Below are 17,406 nucleotides of genomic sequence, written 5' to 3'. Positions count from 1 at the left end.
CCACCAGACAGTAAGCCATCAGCCTTAATGGGCCATTAGGAAAAAGACAATGAGTCTTCAAAGATATGGATTCCCCATCTTCTGGGAGTTCCTTCCTGTGGACATTGCAAATAAACCTGGTTTCATGGTTGCTTTGACACTGCAAGGTTAGGTGATAATGTCATCTGGTAAAAAGTACCACCTTGGAGACTGCTGGTACTTTTCCATTGGAAACAAAGGCTTCCTATCTTATGTAAATTCTATTTAAGGCTGGGGAGTAAGGCAAACATTGCCATCCTCTATGTAGCGGGGTGGTCACCCGCTCCTGCCCAGAGGGGCTTAAAACAGCCCTGGGGAGGGCTGTGGCTGGGGCAGGTAGCTCCCAGGCTGATTGGGGAAGTAGGCATAGCTGGGGCCATGCCCCAAACAGACCACAGCTGGCCCTTAGAAAAGGGCTGGGAGCCAGATGCTCAGAGAGAGTCTCCTCTAGCTGTGGAGAGAGATGGGCCTGGCTGCTGGGGAGCATATCCAGGGTACCTGAGGTGAAGCAGGGCTGGGGAAGGCCACAGGAGCTGGGAGGCTCCAGGCTGGAAAAGCCCCAGGCTGCAGGCCTGGAAGACGGCCTAAGACAGGGTACTGGGGTTGCAACAGGGGAGCCCAAGGGTAGGCAGAGGCAGCAGGTCCAAACCCCCCTTGCCTGTGATGAGTGGCTTGTACACTGCAGTCCGCCCCAGTGAATGGGGGCTAGGTGGTGACTGGCAGTAGCCAAATACGGAGGCAAGGTGGGGATAGAGGGTTGGGGGTTCCCTTAGGAGGAGAGACCCAGAGACTGTGGGGGTACTGCCAGGGGGAAGCCTCCAAGGAAAAGGGGCACTGGGGTCTGGGAGGGACTTGGGGCCCAGCGGCAAGAGGAACACTGGCCTGCAGAGGGCACTCTGGAGGCTGGAATCGCTAATTTCCTGGACGACCAGCAGGAGGCGCCGCAGGGGTGAATCCCGCACCACTACACTGTCCAAGAAGAAAGACAACTGAAAGTACCTGACGAGACAAAGGAACTGAGCTGAGGGAAAGGCAAGGGCTGAATCCAGACTAAGAAAAGGAGTCTAGTCTGTAAAGAGAAATAACTGGAACTCTAAGCTACAGAAACTCTGCAACTTGCCTAAAACAACATTGAGGGCGAGAAACTACATTTTGTAACCTGTTTCTTGAGTGTATTAAGCCTAGTTTGCATGTTTTGTTTTACTTGCTCAGTAATCTGCTTTGTTCTGTTTGCAGTCCCTTATAATCACTTAACATTTACCTTTTATAGTTAATAAACTTATTTTTTGTTTATAACATAACCCAGTTTGTGCAATTCATATCTGTGGGGGGCAAGAATTTGTGCATCTCTCTCTCCACATTGAGGGAGAGGACGATTTTCTGAGCTTGTGCTGTGCAGATCTTTCTATACAGCCAAGACAATATTATTTTGGGTTTACTCTCCAAAAGGGATGTGCACGTGACTGCTGGGTGAACCCTCGAGCTGCTTTCTCCCACACAGAGCTGAATGCAGTCTGTGTCTGCAGCTGGGTGTGGCCTTACCTTTGTGTGTGTGCCAGAAAAGGCTTGAGGGCTTGGTGCAGCTAGAACAGGATGAGGAAACCCAGGCTGGTGGAATGGATGGAGTCAGTGGGACCCCAGCACATTGGGTGGCATCCCCGGGGGGAGGAGGAGTGGTCCAACCCGTCGCAACCACCTCCGCAAGCAATGGTGGCTACCTTCATGGAAGCATTCTTCCATCGACCTAGTTGTGTCCACTCTGGGAATTATGTCAGTATAGCTGTGGTACTCAGGGATGTGGATTTTTCCACCTTAGCTGCATCAACCTAAACCTTAAGTGTTGACCAGACCTTGAAGTGAGCAGAGTAACCTGAGGTTGCTGACTAACAATGTTCTCCCCCTCCTCCGCTGCTGCAACGCCACCCCCCCCCCCCCCAGAAAAAAGAAATCTCTGAGTTAGATTTGAGGTGGTTGGTCCATGTGAATGTAGGTGATGTGGTGAAATCTGGAACCGTTTTCCTTCTGCCATATGGAAAAAGCACCATCAGCCATCCCTCTTCACAATGAGGCTAGCTGCAGTAGAATCCTAGTGCACCAGTGTGTATACATTGGGAATTGGTTTTGCAGGAATATCAGGTTGCAGTTCTCATGTGTTGAGTTTAGTTTTGGGATCCTTAATTTGACAATACTGCCAAGTCAGCCTCTGGTGCATCACTGCTCTGAGGTCTAACCTGGCTAATCTCATTAGTGCTCTGATGAAATTACATCAGAATTTCCAACTGAAAATTTTCAACCATTTTATCTTGGTATCCACCTTGCTTCTGCTGCCCACTATTTCTGCCCAACTCAAATGAAGCAATACGATTAGAAGAGCATTTAAACAAGCTGTCCCAGTGGTAATATTTTGTTGCAAACCAATGAAATTCCATCACCAGGTAATAATAGGATGCGGCTTCATTTTCAGACCACTTGAAACCCTCCATGAATCCAACCCTGAAATTGTACATCAGTAATAGGCACAAAACCCCCATAACCATTTAGCAATAAAGCAATGGGATAGTGGCTCCTTTAAATTCATAGCCAATTTCTGTGAATGTTAACAGTTCTACATAATACACATGAAACTGCAATTTAGCCATGAGTCAGTAAGCCAATAGTCTCTTTATATATGATGAGAACAATAGCTGAGACCTAAACAGCTTTTATTTCATTAGCACCTTGTGATGGCATCTACCAGGCCTTCTTTGCCCCGTGCTGGCGGCATCAGTGCCCTGACAGCCTCTGCTCAGGCCAGGATACCAACAAGATTTAGGGCATGTCTACGAAAATAAGTTGACCTAACTTACGTCAGCATACAGCCAGCACAGTAATTACATCGCTTGTATGTGTCTACACTTTGCTCCTTGTATCAGCGGTGCACATCCTCACCAGGAGCACTTGCACTGATTGTTCAGTCAGTGTGGGGCATTGTGGGATGGCTTCTGAAAGCCAGTTACAGTCCATGTAAGCAACGCAGTGCCTACACTGACCCTGCATCGACCTAACTACATCAGCATTGGCTCTATGGCTCTTGTGGATGTGGAGTTATTAAGTCGGCATAGTGGGGGCAGTTATGTTAGCGGGAGCAAAATTTTAGTGTAGACACTTACAGAGTTAGGTCAACATAAGCTGTCTTGCGCTGATCTAACTCCGTAGTGTAGACCAGGCCTAGTTCTTCAGAAGCTTGGAAGGGCCAGGAGACACTGACCAACTGGGAGCCAGCAGACCAGTTAAGAAGGTTTGCCTGCTTCTTCTCAGGGGCAGTGCTGGGTGACACTGGGACAGAGGAGGAGCTCCTCAGAACTAGCCCAGAATATCCCAGGGCCAGGTCAGGGCCTTGCCTTCAAGCACCGCAAGTAAGCACTTGCCTCTTCTTTGTTTATTTAAAGGTGCAAGCAGCAAAATTCTAAGTTTATTTTTTATTTAACTGAGTAGATACTGACTCTAAACTTATGGCTCAGGCCACCCTGCTCCCAGCAGGCAGCCAAGACTAAGGCAGGGAGCCCCTGCAGTTCCACACTGGACCCTGCTAGGGGTGCTACAGAGCAGTTCTACCTGTCATACATCCTCAAGAAAAAAATCCATAGTCCTTTAAAAACAAAGTACATCTAATTCACCACTGAAATGCAGTCACCTCTGGGGTGGAATAGGGTAACTCTTGCAATGTACCAGCACTACATAATAGTTCTGGGAAAGGAAGACAGGACAAATAACTTATCTAGGTGAAACTGCACAGTGAGTTAGATAGGGTAAGTGTACTTCCCCACATAGGAATTTGACCAGGACACTGGAAGTCACTGCACTCTAGAATTGGAACTTTAAGGACCACAGATGCTTAAGAGTTGAGTTTTACATCATACCAGTCTAGTGCCGCTTCCACTAGCACTTTACCCACAAGCAGTATGCGGGTATATTTGTTCAGTAAAGATTCAGATTGCCACCAGTGAATCAGCAATGTGCTCACCATTTAAAATTCAAATCTGCTTAAAAAACACTCATTTGGCAGAGTATTAATTCTAGGAGCTCCAAATGTAGACAAACCAATCCAGTTTTGAACATGAACCATTACCAGCCCCATATTTCAGCTGAACTTAGTTCCATATTCATCACTTCCAAAATAGTCACCACCCAGAGGAACAGAGGAAATGACACATTGGAACATGCAACAGGCCCAACTGGTCCAAAGTCCCACCTTTGATGGTGATCTATATTAGTGCTTCACAGGACAGGAAAGAAAAACTGCAATTCTAATACTTCTGGCCAACTCTGCAATCTATGGTATACGAGGTAAAAAAATCCCTTCCTCTCAGTTTATGCCCTGAAGTGAAAGGCTTGCCATAACCCTTGTAATTTTCAGTCTAGCCAGTATTGCTACAAATGTTATTATTATTCATATAAAATGTCTAATCCTTTTTTGACTCTTGCTGAACTGTTTGCCTCAATAATACCCTACGGCACAGAATTCCACAAGTTGATTATATGCTGCTTTAAAAAGCATTTGTTTTATTCCATCTGAAAACATGCTTTTTATACCACTTGTCAACTTTCTAGTCTCAGCCACTTTTTCATTCTGTTCTCCCAGACACTGCACTTTCCTCTTTTTTCTAGACCAAGTCCTTTACATAGGGAGAAAATGACACACCAGCTCTCTGTCTCTCTCCTCTCACACAGTGCACATTTTCATTAGCATAGACTTAGCTTAGGAAAACAATCCAGGGTTCTTACCAGCCCACATGCCAAAAGTAATACCTAGGAACTCCAGAAGAGTGAATTATCTAACACAGCGGTTCCCAAACTTGTTCCGCCGCTTGTGCGGGGAAAGCCCTTGGCGGGCCGTGCCAGTTTGTTTTACCTGCCGCAGCCGCAGGTTCGGCTGATTGTGGCTCCCAGTGGCCGTGGTTCCCTGCTCCAGGCCAATGGGAGCTGCTGGAAGCGGCACGGAGCAAGGGACGTACTGGCCGCCGCTTCCAGCAGCTCCCAGCTTGATCCTGCTCTCTTAAATCAAAGGGAAACCTGACATAGCCTTTAATGGGAGTGGGATCTATCCCTATAATAATATTCCCCCCCTTCACTTAACTTTGTGATGACTCAATTCTTTTCTATAGTGATTTGAATTAGGGTTAGGTAGGGATATTTATGTTTACTTACTTTTTCTCCCGGCAAAAGTTCAGTATACCAAACTACAATATTGTTTTCTTTATCTGCTTTTAGATAGATTCTCTTCAAGCACTTCAGAAATGCCTTCCTCTTTCCAGGATTTCTTCAAATCTTGTCAAGCTAGAGGATGTTTCTGCCTTCAGTGTGTCTCTTTCCTTAAGATAGTGGAAGATTACATACTTGTTCTTGTACAAAGAACAAGGACATGAGTTAAAACAGAGCACCTGAGATGCAGCTAGAGGTGAAATGTGTTTGAAGAGAACCAATGAATTGTGGAGGTTATCGATGAAAAAGAGAGAGACAGCTAGGCAGAGAGTGGGAAACAGAGCATGGATTCCTGATTTATGGACTCATTCTTAATACAAATGGAAACCAGTCAGTCCTTTTCTGTCAATCTGATCAATGTAGCAAAATTCCTCCAAGAATTTTAATGAATGGATATATATGTATATTACAATTAAGTTTCCATACTGTATGTGTAGTCACTGTTATGGATTAATCTTAAACTGTCTACACATCTTTCTTTGCCAGAACCTGTTTTTAATGATTATTTGGTATTGACCTTTAAACATTAAACACTTACACATTTAACTAAGTTTGCCTCATATGGATTCATTTCAGTACAGATATGTTGGTGATCGAGTTTTAATCTTTGTGTTTACACATTTAAATCAATATTGCTTTCGGGCCAAGCTGAGCCATTATACTCAGCCCTGAATATGAACACAGTGGGATACCATGAGAACAGAAATGTCTATCTGAGCACATCTGATCTCAGTGGATAAAACAACTAAACTCAGAGTATTTTCAGAAGCAGAGACTAGCTCCTTCATAGGAACACAAAACAAAACACAACACACAAGTAAAAATAGTCTTGAAATCATGGGGTTAGGATTGCAGTGAATTGACAATCTTGGGCAGAGAAGTGACACACATGTGCTTAGCTGTCAAGTTCATTGTATTTAATTGTACTTGTGGGACAAAGAGATAAGCACAGCATACTGAGAGATGCATGTTTCAGTCCAGATGATGAAGGACCAGATCTTTTTTCCCTCAGTTCTTTACAGAAGCTACCACCTGTAGAAAAGTATCTAAAGTACTTTTAATGACTAAGCTCTTTCTAGTACTTCAGGATGGACCAGGTTCTTAATTCCACTTCTGCAGAGGTGTTTGTCTAGGAATGATCAAGCTTGAAATAAACCAATGAGGTGGCACCAGGCATCCCCAAATGAACCCACCAGGGAAGGCATCACCCTACTGTTGTCTAGGTCATGTGGGGAAAGGGGAGACTGGAGAGTCAAAGGGTGAATGAGAGCAGAACAAGAGGGAATGATCTCACACACACTCTGGAAGAAGTGGTGAGTAGGCACAGCTAGAACAGAGACTCAAAGCTATACCATTAAAACACTATGTGGTGCTTTGAAGAATGAATTTGTCAAACCACATTTTATCATTTTCCTAATGATCCACGTTATTAATCAAATGAGCCTATGAATAACCTACTACATGCTTTAGATCTCTTTGATATTTTATCTTGTGTGAATTTGCCCTTAAAGTAGCTACCATATAAAACAGGGGTGGCCAAACTGTGACTCGCAAGCCACATGCGGCTCTTTTACCATTAAAGTGTGTATTGCAAGCCCCTCCTCCGCACCTCCATTCTCCACTGACCACATGGGGGGTACTCAGGACCTGTGCCTAGCAGTGGGGTGGTGGGGTTGGGGCTTCTGCCCAGTGGGGAGGGGATTTTGGGGCTTCAGCCCTGGCTCCAGGCAGGCAGGTGTTCCCCAGCTCTCGAACTTCTGAAGATTGTCGTAGGTGTCTCAGAGGGCCAGTACATTTGGCCACCCCTGATATAGAAGATCCTGTCTTTCAAATAATGATAACTGAATATCCACTGCCCTTAAAGTTCATGAGGAACACATTTTAGTTCGTCCTGAATTTGTACTCCTGTCCAATTGCTCTGGACTGAAGTGCTTCCCATTAAACACTGCAGGAATGGTATCTGAAACAAGGGTCCTGCCTGGTTTACTGTGCAGTTAAGTCATTTACAACTATGAAAAGGGAGTACAAAATGAGAACACAGAACGGTAATGTTTTACACACGCACTGTGCGCAGGTGCACGTCTTCACCAGGTGCCAGGCAATGGAAAATCAGGCCCACATGCCCGGAGGAGGCCATATATAACAAATTAATTACATTCCAGTCCCAGCCAAGACCTACTCTTTGCCATTGCAGCAGATGACTATTCCACCTCACAACTCCGACTGGCAATTGAGTAATAGTTCATTAAGATTCTCAAATAAAGATCCCCTTTGATAGTTTACTAATCACATTTCATTATTATTCTAAGTCATTGTTCTCCACAAAGAAAAGTCTTAAAGGTCTCTTGCCATCTTTTAAATAGCTTTAATGGCACACATCTAGATCCTTAAACTTGTCCCACAGTTTAATTCCTCACATCCCAAACTTCTGTTGGTTCTCTTTTTCCTGGTGGCAAGTGTGGAACCAGCAACATAAAATAGATGATTGTAGGTCTTTGCTGAAAGACAAAAATATGTTATTGAAAATTAGCTGAAAATGCCTACTCCTCCTTTCTTCCTCTCCATCTCTAACAGATGAAATGTCAAAAGACCAAGAGGAGCTTCTGTAAACACAGTAAGAACTAAAGAACCTGCAGGAGGCCATAAGAATTCTAAATTCACTTGCTTCCATGTTCACTAGATTTCTAGCTGTGAAGCAAGAGACTTCGAAAAGAGGAAATGAGATCAGTAGCTCCAGCTCAGTCAGACTCTGTTGTGGAAGATATTTTTATTAGTGCTGTGAGACTATTTTTCCTCTGTGCAGCAATTGTTGATAGAACTGATTATTATTAGCTATAGTAGATAGTCAGTATAAAGCCACATGAATGCATGCCAGATATACAAAACTTTATGTGCCATATCTGTCTGCAGAACATATCAGATTGGGGGCAGCAGAGGGATAAAGGGCAAATTAGTTTCTTCACAATGTAATACAGATGACATCTCTATGTCAAAAATAAGCATACAGTTGTCTTTTTCTGTGTGAATATGTCTAGTATGTTAATATATACACACATACAATTGTTGTATGCATATATACATTCAGACACGGATCTATGTGGTGATATCCATGTGATTTATTGTATACCCTTTGACTATTATGGGGGAAGCAGTGGATGTCATTTATCTCAACTTTAGTAAGGCTTTTTATATTGTCTCACATGACTGTCTCATAAACAAACTAAAGGACTACAGCCTAGATGAATCTACCATGAGGTGGGTGCACAACTGGCTGGAAAACCATACTCAGAGAGTAATCATCAATGGTTCACAATCAAGCTGGAAGGGAATATTGAGTGGGGTCCTGCAGGAATCTGCCCTAGGTCCGGTTCTATTCAATATCTTCATAAATGATTTGGATAATGGCATAGACAGAGCACTTATAAAGTTTGTGGATGATAGCAAGCTGGGAGAGGTTGCAGGAGCCTTGGAGGACATGATTAGAATTCAAAATGATCTTGGCAAACTGGAGAAATGGTCTGAATTAAATAGGATGAAATTCAATAAGGACAAATGCAAATTCCTTAAGAAGGAATAATCAATTGCACAAATACAAAATGGGAAATGACTGTCTAGGAAGGAGGGACTATGGAAAAGGACATGGGGGTCATAGTGGATCACAAACTAAATATGATGTCAACAATGTAATATTGTTGCAAAAAAAAGCAAACATCATTCTGGGATGTATTGGCAGGAGCGTAGTAAGCAAGACACAAGAAGTAATTCTTCCACTCTACTCAGCACTGATAAGGCCTCAACTGGAGTATCAGGCACCACACTTCAGGAAAGATGTGGACAAATTGGAGAAAGTCCAGAGGAGAACAACAAAAATGATTAAAGATCTAGAAAACATGACCTACGAGGAAAGAGTGAAAAAACTGAATTTGTTTAGTCTGGAGAGAAGACTGAGGGGGAGATAAGATAACAATCTTCAAGTATGTAAAAGGTTGTTATAAAGAGGAGACTTAAGTTGTTCTCCTTAACCACTGAGGACAGAACCAGAAGTAATGGGCTTAAATTGCTGCAAGGGAGATTTAGGTTAGCATTAGGAAAAACTTTAATTGTCAGGGTAGTTTAGCATTGGAACAAATTACCTAGGGAGACTGTGGAATCTTTGTCACTGAAGGTATTTAAGGATAGGTTAGATCTGTTGCAGGAGACTGGACTAGATGACCTATTGAGGTCCCTTCCAGTCCTACATTTCTATGATTCTACTTCACCTGCTCTCAGACCACTAATTCAGCTCCTTTATACTAACATTCCAGACCCCTGAGCAGCCTCAAACAGCTGCTATTTTGTTTGGCCAGAGCAATGTTTCCTTCTTTCCTCCAAGACAAGAATTTCCCCCCTACTCACTGAAAGAACAGTTTTCCATCAGAAAATGCTGATTTAACTAAACCATAAAAGTTTTGTTGAAATTTTCACAGGAAATTATTGTCTCGTTTAGGTCAAAATGTTTCATTTTGACTGTTGTATCATCTTTTATGTTCTACTATAATATAAAAGTTGAAATGATAATGTTGAAATTAAACATTCTGATAAAGTCAAAACAAAATATTTTGTTTCATGAAAAATTCCAAGAGTTCAACTTTTTGTCCTGAATTAGGATGAAACCAAATTTTGAAATCTTGGAATTTCCAGCAGGATGGAAATTCCTAATTTCAATCAGGTCTATTTGCCTTTATAACCTTCATATCTCAAACACACCATATAATTCCCCATAACACTCTCTTCTTACATATGGCATATTGTTTTACACACACACGTTTATATCTCATAGAGGCAGACATATAAATATCTAATTCATATGTTTTATATATTCAAACCTACATTGTGCTCATGATCTTTACAGATTCCACAATGGGGGGCTGGATGCCTACCAGGGAGACTTGGCAGAGTCGTGCCTCTTCAGACTTCTCCCCCAAGCTTCTAGACCCCACTAAATTCACTCTTAGGACTCTCTGGAGATCCAGATTCATGGCTTAAAGAAAAGGCAGGGAAGGTGGGGCAGCCCTTGTATTTATTCTGCAATGAGGATCCTGGGGGTAGTTATCTGTTGGGAGGGTTCCTGGCAGGATGGTTGCTGCAAGGGCTGTGATAAATGGGCTGCAGGAAGCGTATGTCTGTGTTTTCCCCTGGGGCTAATTCACACAGAAAAAAAAGGAAACTTCACACTGAATTTGGAAACTACACAATTTCTCTGGAATTCTTTCACTGGGGTGGATTCACAGCCTCACAGAAGAAATCAAAGCATCAGCTCCTAGAATTATGAACCATATACTCACGATTTTGGGAGATTCTCATTAGAGACAAGAGTTTGCTGGTGCACTTTTGCCCAGAACCTCCCAGCAGAGTGCTATTATTGCCCTTCAATGACACTACTACTGGAACTGACAAAGTACTTCTAGTGGGTGGAACTGGGTTGTTCAGCCTTAACCTGTTATTGAACAGTACATATTGATGGTCTTGTCTTTAGCAACTAGAGGATCTGCACAGGGAATATAATTGTTAGCCCTAGTGTCAGTTATTGGAGACTCTTCTTCATCCCGGCTTAAGGAATTACTGATTTTTGGATTCAAGGATTTCCAGTTCAAATCTCAGCAGGAGCGGATCTTTCACACATCAAAAAGAATTTCATTAGCTTAAAGAGATTGGTATTATACCCCTATGCTTACCTCCAGTGTGCTGTGAGGAGGTTCAGTCTGCTTCGGAGGACTGCTGATGTACTGTGAAGGGATTTTTGAGGTGGTGTGCCAGGACTTGACTTTTACTTTAAAAAGTGGCTTTTTGATCAGACTTATTTAATGCTACTCAAATTGCTTTATAGGTGCTTGTTTTGTGCATTCCATTTGGAGCTGTCTTTCATTCTAGAATTTCTTTGGGGTTGTAACTGGATATCGAAAGGACTGCATTTGTACTGATGAGGAGGTTGTACCTGTTGACTAAGAATAGCTAAGTTTTTAGATAATCCCTCATCTTTGTGTATTTTCAGTGATTTTCCTCTTACAGGTAAAATTATGCAATCATCCCTTTCCAAAAAACAAAAACAAAAAAATACAAGTCTGAGCTACTGTATTGATGTTGGGAAATCAGGTACGAGAACATATTTCATTAGGCTTTTCTAATGGATTGGTTGTGTGTTTGAATCACATCATAGAGAAATATCCTTATTCAGAGCCAATTTTGGGATCTGAGAAACCCACAGCCAAAATGGTGGGGCAATTATAGAACCATGTCAAATTTAACATGCCACAGAGTCTGTTTAAGGACCCAAACCCATGAGATGCTGAGTGGGTCCTGAGAGCCCTCAGCTCACACTAGTTTCACTCAGCATCTTGCAGGATCAGGTTTGAAGTATATTGACTGGCACTGAGCTGTGCCTAGTCTTAGTTGGGGCAGTGCTGCAGTCTCATGGGGCATCCTGCTGCTTGTATTTCTTGCTAGGCCCATGTTACACTCAGCAAGGTTAATGTTTGTTCTTGTCATTGAATTTTTTGTTGAAAATGATCATTTACCTGAAAAAGCAAGGGCTCCCTGAAACATCTGAAACAGTTTCAGTGTTAAATTCCACTTGAATGTAACAAAACTTATTTGGAAGTTTTCACACAACCCTGCTCCGAAGTTCATAAACCACCTCATTTCACATTTTTAGGCTTTCATGTTCTCTGAGTAAAAGTTCTATTTTTTTCTCCCTTTACTTTAATTAAATTCACTCAAGGCCCATAAGCCTGGAGAACTTGGATGACTTTTCCCTCCATATCATTATATATAAAATGAAAAGCTGGCTTGCCAAGATTATTTTCTGCACTCACTCTTTTCTAATATACCTGTACAAACATCATTAGTAAATGCTGCTAAATTGTTGCATTGGGCTCCATTTTTACACACTTTGACAGATTTTGAAGATTTGTTTTCTTTAAAAAATTACCTCACAGTGTATTCAAAACAAGTTTTGAAAGAGAGTTGGCACTGCAATGTCAAAAACACAGAAATTCTGCTGTAGGACAAAAGGTCTCTTTACATTTTTTGCTATTTGCTCTCCTGCAGGTGTATTTCTTGGGTGAAACATTACAGTTTGACTATGCATGTGAATAACCAGATTACTTGTGAAGTTAAGCAATGACTCAGTTGTCATTTTAATTTTTTTCCCCTCACCACCAAGAATGAAAAATTGCTGGGTTTAGATTTCACAACCCAACAGAGAAACATGTAAATGATTAAACTAGAAGGGAACATTAAGTCTCTCTGTCTCTCTCTCTCTCTCCCTTCCCCTCCAATCCCCATGTGGAAAACTTTAGAGAGACTCAAATGACTTTTCTCATCAAAAGACGTGATTTGAAGTACACGGACCCAATTTGCCACCCTCAGCAGATATGAGTAACTCCCACGGACTTCAAAGGGAGATACAGATAGGGACCAAGATGTTCTGTGCAGCCCACAAATCTACATCCAAGAATGTTTTTTAGTCTGCCTTGAAATAACAAACTGAGGTGTCTGTGTAACCATTTTGCCAAAAAACACTGAACCTCTTGCATTCTCTTCCAACTTACTTGACAAGCTCTTTACCATCTAAGTTTTATTTTAATGTTTTTCATCACTACTTACCTAAAGTTTTTATTGAGGGTTTTTCAAACTTATAACTACTCAAAGAACTGATGAAACAACCTTGCTTGCCACACTATTGTAGAGTATTTCAAAAGAATGCAGAAGTCTCCTGACAAAAAAGGACAACAATATTATTGAAAATGCCTAGCCTGTTACCTTTTAAGTAGTTAAAAACCTCACCTATGTAGACTGAACACAGTTTTCTACAGAACAGAAATACAGTTGTACAGCAGCAAGATGAAATTTCTGCTTTCCTTGGTACATTTTTTTTAAGTAGGAAAAGTGAATTGAACAGGTGCTGGAGCTGAGAAGGGAGTTAGGGAAGGATAAGCCTTATGTTATCACCTTGTCAGCAAGTAGAGGATTTAAACCTGCCAAGAAACAATGGTTCCAGAAGAACAGGCATGTTTCAGGAGCAACTACTGAGGCTAGATCCAGCACAGCCACTATGAGAATAGCAGATTTGCAAGGCTGAGCTCATAGGTGGAAGCATCCCAGGCAATGTCTTTTGGGAAGTCCAGGAAATATTTAATTGCAGAGAAGTCTAGGGGAAATATTTGAAAATACATGCCATTTTCTTGCAATTTGATGCATTACAAAAGCAAATATAATCAGACAGTATGCACATGTACTGTTAATTTATTGTTGACATGTTGGCAATCAACTTTCTATTCCATATTTTTTATATAGAACTACATCTCCCTCTCTTTTATGATACCTTCTTCCTCTTCCTTCCTACTACTTTCTCTCACCTTTCTTTCCTAGCATATATCATGGTGTATATTTTTCTGAGTTCTTCTCGCTGGCTGTTGCTCCTTTTCTCTCCCTCATCCACCCACTTCCTTTTGCTTCCTTTACATTGTGTTCTCCTCTTTGCTCCCCTTTCAGAGCTCACTCCTTCCCAATCCTAGGTGTCTCTTTCCTAATTTAGCCCCTCGATCTCTCCCCCTTTCTCCACTCTGACATCCTCTCCCTCACTCGTGTTTACCCATACTTCCATGTACACACACACTCTCTCTCTCTTCACCTTTCAGTCACCCTACCAACTCGTCACTTTCTGCTCTTCTGAATCAAGAGAACTGTTACTTTGTGGACCTAGAGCCTCTTTACTTCTGCTTCCCCATCCCTCCAGCAAAACATCTAGATGTTCTCTGGCTGCAGTTCATTTCATACCCACCTCTGAATGTTAATGGCTGAGGATTGGGTGTATTTTTTTTTGCTAAAAATGTCATAGAAAACTATATTGGCCACTTTGTATTCATTCCTATGTATGAATAGAAACTCATTACTACCTGGGGTGTTATTGTTTCCTCCTCAGACCTGTTTCTATCCATTTAAAACATGCTAGAGCCCCAGGCTTGATACTGCACATAATGGGGCTGAAAATAAAATTGCTTGGAAACCTCCACATACTCTCCAGTCCCCTTTGAAGGTCCATGGTGATATCTGTAGTATGCAAGGTCTTGGAAAAAATTTTGAAGGAGAAGGTAGTTAAGGACATTGAAGTCAATGGTAAATGGGACAAAATACAACATGGTTTTACAAAAGGCAGATCGTGCCAAACCAACCTGATCTCCTTTTTTGAGAAAGTAACAGATTTTTTAGACAAAGGAAACGCAGTGGATCTAATTTACCTAGATTTTAGTAAGGCATTTGATATCGTGCCACATGGGGAATTATTAGTTAAATTGGATAAGATGGGCATCAATAGGAAAATTGAAAGGTGGATAGGGAATTGGTTAAAGGGAAGACTACAACGGGTCCTACTGAAAGGTGAACTGTCAAGCTGGAGGGAGGTTACCAGTGGAGTTCCTCAAGGATCAGTTTTGGGACCAATCTTATTTAATCTTTTTATTACTAACCTGGGCACAAAAAGTGGGAGTGTGCTGATAAAGTTTGTGGATGATATAAAGCTGGGAGATATTGTTAATTTAGAGAAGGACAGGGATACCCTACAGGAGGATCTGGATGACCTTGTAAACTAGAGTAATAGTAATAGGATGAAATTTAATAGTGAGAAGTGTAAAGTCATGCATTTAGGGATTAATAACAAGAATTTTAGTTATAAGCTAGGGACGCATCAATTAGAAGTAACGGAGGAGGAAAAGGACCTTGGAGTATTGGTTGATCATAGGATGACTATGAGCCGCCAATGTGATATGGCTGTGAAAAAAGCTAATGTGGTCTTGGGATGCATCAGGAGAGGTATTTCCAGTAGGGATAAGGAGGTTTTAGTACCATTATACAAGGCACTGGTGGGACCTCACCTGGAATACTGTGTGCAGTTCTGGTCTCCCATGTTTAAGAAGGATGAATTCAAACTGGAACAGGTACAGAGAAGGGCTACTAGGATGATCCGAGGAATGGAAAACTTGTCTTATGAAAGGAGACTCAGGGAGCTTGGCTTGTTTAGCCTAACTAAAAGAAGGTTGAGGGGAGATATGATTGCTCTCTATAAATATATCAGAGGTATAAATACCGGAGAGAGAGAGAGGAATTATTTAAACTCAGTACCAATATGGACACAAGAACAAATGGATATAAACTGGCACTAGGAAATTTAGATTAGAAATTAGATGAAGGTTTCTAACCATCAGAGGAGTGAAGTTTTGGAATAGCCTTCCAAGGGAAGCAGTGGGGGCAAAAGATCTATCTGGCTTTAAGATTAAACTCGATAAGTTTATGGAGGAGATGGTATGATGGGATAACATGGTTTTGGTAATTAAATATTCATGGTAAATAGGCCCAATGGCCTGTGATGGGTTATTAGATGGGGTAAGATCTGAGTTACCCAGGAAAGAATTTTCTGTAGTATCTGGCTGATGAATCTTGCCCATATGCTCAGGGTTTAGCTGATCGCCATATTTGGGGTCGGGAAGGAATTTTCCTCCAGCGCAGATTGGAAGGCGCTGGAGGTTTTTCGCCTTCCTCTGTAGCATGGGGCACGGGTCACTTGCTAGAGGATTCTCTGCTCCTTGAAGTCTTTTAACTACGATTTGAGGACTTCAATAGCACAGATATAGGTGTGAGGTTTTTTTTTTTTTTTTTTTTGTAGGAGTGGTGGGTGAAATTCTGTGGCCTGCGCTGTGCAGGAGGTCAGACTAGATGATCATAATGGTCCCTTCTGACCTAAATATCTATGAATCTATTGACTTCCTGAGAAGGAGCAGACAACAGCTTCCAGGCAGCCAGTGGGGCAGACTTCACCATCAAATCATCTCTCCCATTAATCAACTATTCAGCATTGGTTGAGGGAAAAGCATTCTGATTATTCTAATAGGGTGCACTACTTCCTTTCAGACAAGGACCCATGCCTTTGTAAGCTTTAGGCTAGATTCCTGCTACAGCAGTTTCCTAGGACTGACCATGAAAGCTTTTCTGTACACTGGAACAGGATGGTAATAGCGTCTCATGTTAGAACAGAGCCTCAAAATGGTGGCTTCACTTCAAGAGCTAGTCCTTGTGGTGTATTGAAAATTGTATTAAAATTGTAAGCTATCACTTTAAATGCTCAGGAGGTTTTCCTAGTCCTGCTTATAGACTAGGTGGCTCTGTGAGGAAAGGTGTAATCTGAGTCTACTGGTCAGTCAGTCATCAGGCAGTCAGCCTATAGTAAGGTGGGGTAAATTGTGCCTCTGTGTTTTAGGGAGCAGCCTGCTTTGTCTTGCTCTGCTTTTGGGTTGTGTGTGTGTGTTACTGTTCTGAATCCCAAGAAACAAAGTAGTGTTACGTTATAAATTTCCAGAAAGAGTATGTTATGTTTTTATTTAATTTCTTTGTGTGTGTCATGAAATATAATAGCCCTCATCTTCAAATTTTTCAATAGGCTAGGGCTCAAGAGCCACCTCTTTCTCTGCCCCAATAAAAATACAACACTTATACTGGGATGCTGATTAATAGATCCCAGGGTGATACTCATGGCAGCAGGATGTTTTGGCAGAGGGTCCTTGGCTATATAGCTGCCTAGCAATGGAGACTGAGTTCAAGTCCTTCAGAACACAATGAAAAACACACATCTTTGCAAAGACCTTTCTGATTTTTTTTTAAAAGCTACAAAATGTTTGGTGAGAGGGTTCTTTGCTCTAAAGTATATGACCCAAGGAACAACCATAGAATTTTCTCTGTTACTGAACAGAAACAGATCTTCTTTTAATTGTTATATTTGGCACCCCGATACTATGAGGAGGGCATACTAGAAATGATAGATTTAAACAGTTAAATCTATTTAGGATCAAAGCTTGACCCAGGTGATGATGGGAACTTATAGTCAACTCTTTCCTCCTGGTCTTTCCACCTCCCAGTTGCTCACACTCCTTATAATGCTCTTTCCACAATGCGAGTGTCCCCTCTTCCAGTCCTCTCTATCACTTCCTCCTGTCTCTGTGCACTTTGCTCCCACTCAGTGTTTATCTCTGTTTCTCTCCATTTTAATTTCTACATCTCTCTCCTTCTGCTGTCTGCATCCTCTCCCTCCCCTCAACAAAGTGAAGAGAGATGGGTTTT

General features: G+C 41.9%; 1 long non-coding RNA gene across 1 annotated transcript in view; it reads right to left on the bottom strand.

Moving 5' to 3' along the window:
- Window positions 1-7,652: 7,652 nt before the first annotated feature.
- The window catches only part of LOC144261409 (uncharacterized), a 276,825-nt gene continuing 267,071 nt past the window's right edge, over window positions 7,653-17,406 (bottom strand). The window contains exon 4 of the long non-coding RNA XR_013345260.1: window positions 7,653-7,757. This is a non-coding gene — a long non-coding RNA (uncharacterized LOC144261409). The remainder of the gene's footprint in view (window positions 7,758-17,406) is intronic.

Source organism: Eretmochelys imbricata, chromosome 2 (genome assembly GCF_965152235.1).
Source record: "Eretmochelys imbricata isolate rEreImb1 chromosome 2, rEreImb1.hap1, whole genome shotgun sequence".
Classification (NCBI taxonomy): Eukaryota; Metazoa; Chordata; order Testudines; family Cheloniidae; genus Eretmochelys; species Eretmochelys imbricata.
Note: the sequence above shows the minus strand (reverse complement) of the source record. Positions and strands in the feature narration are given on the sequence as shown.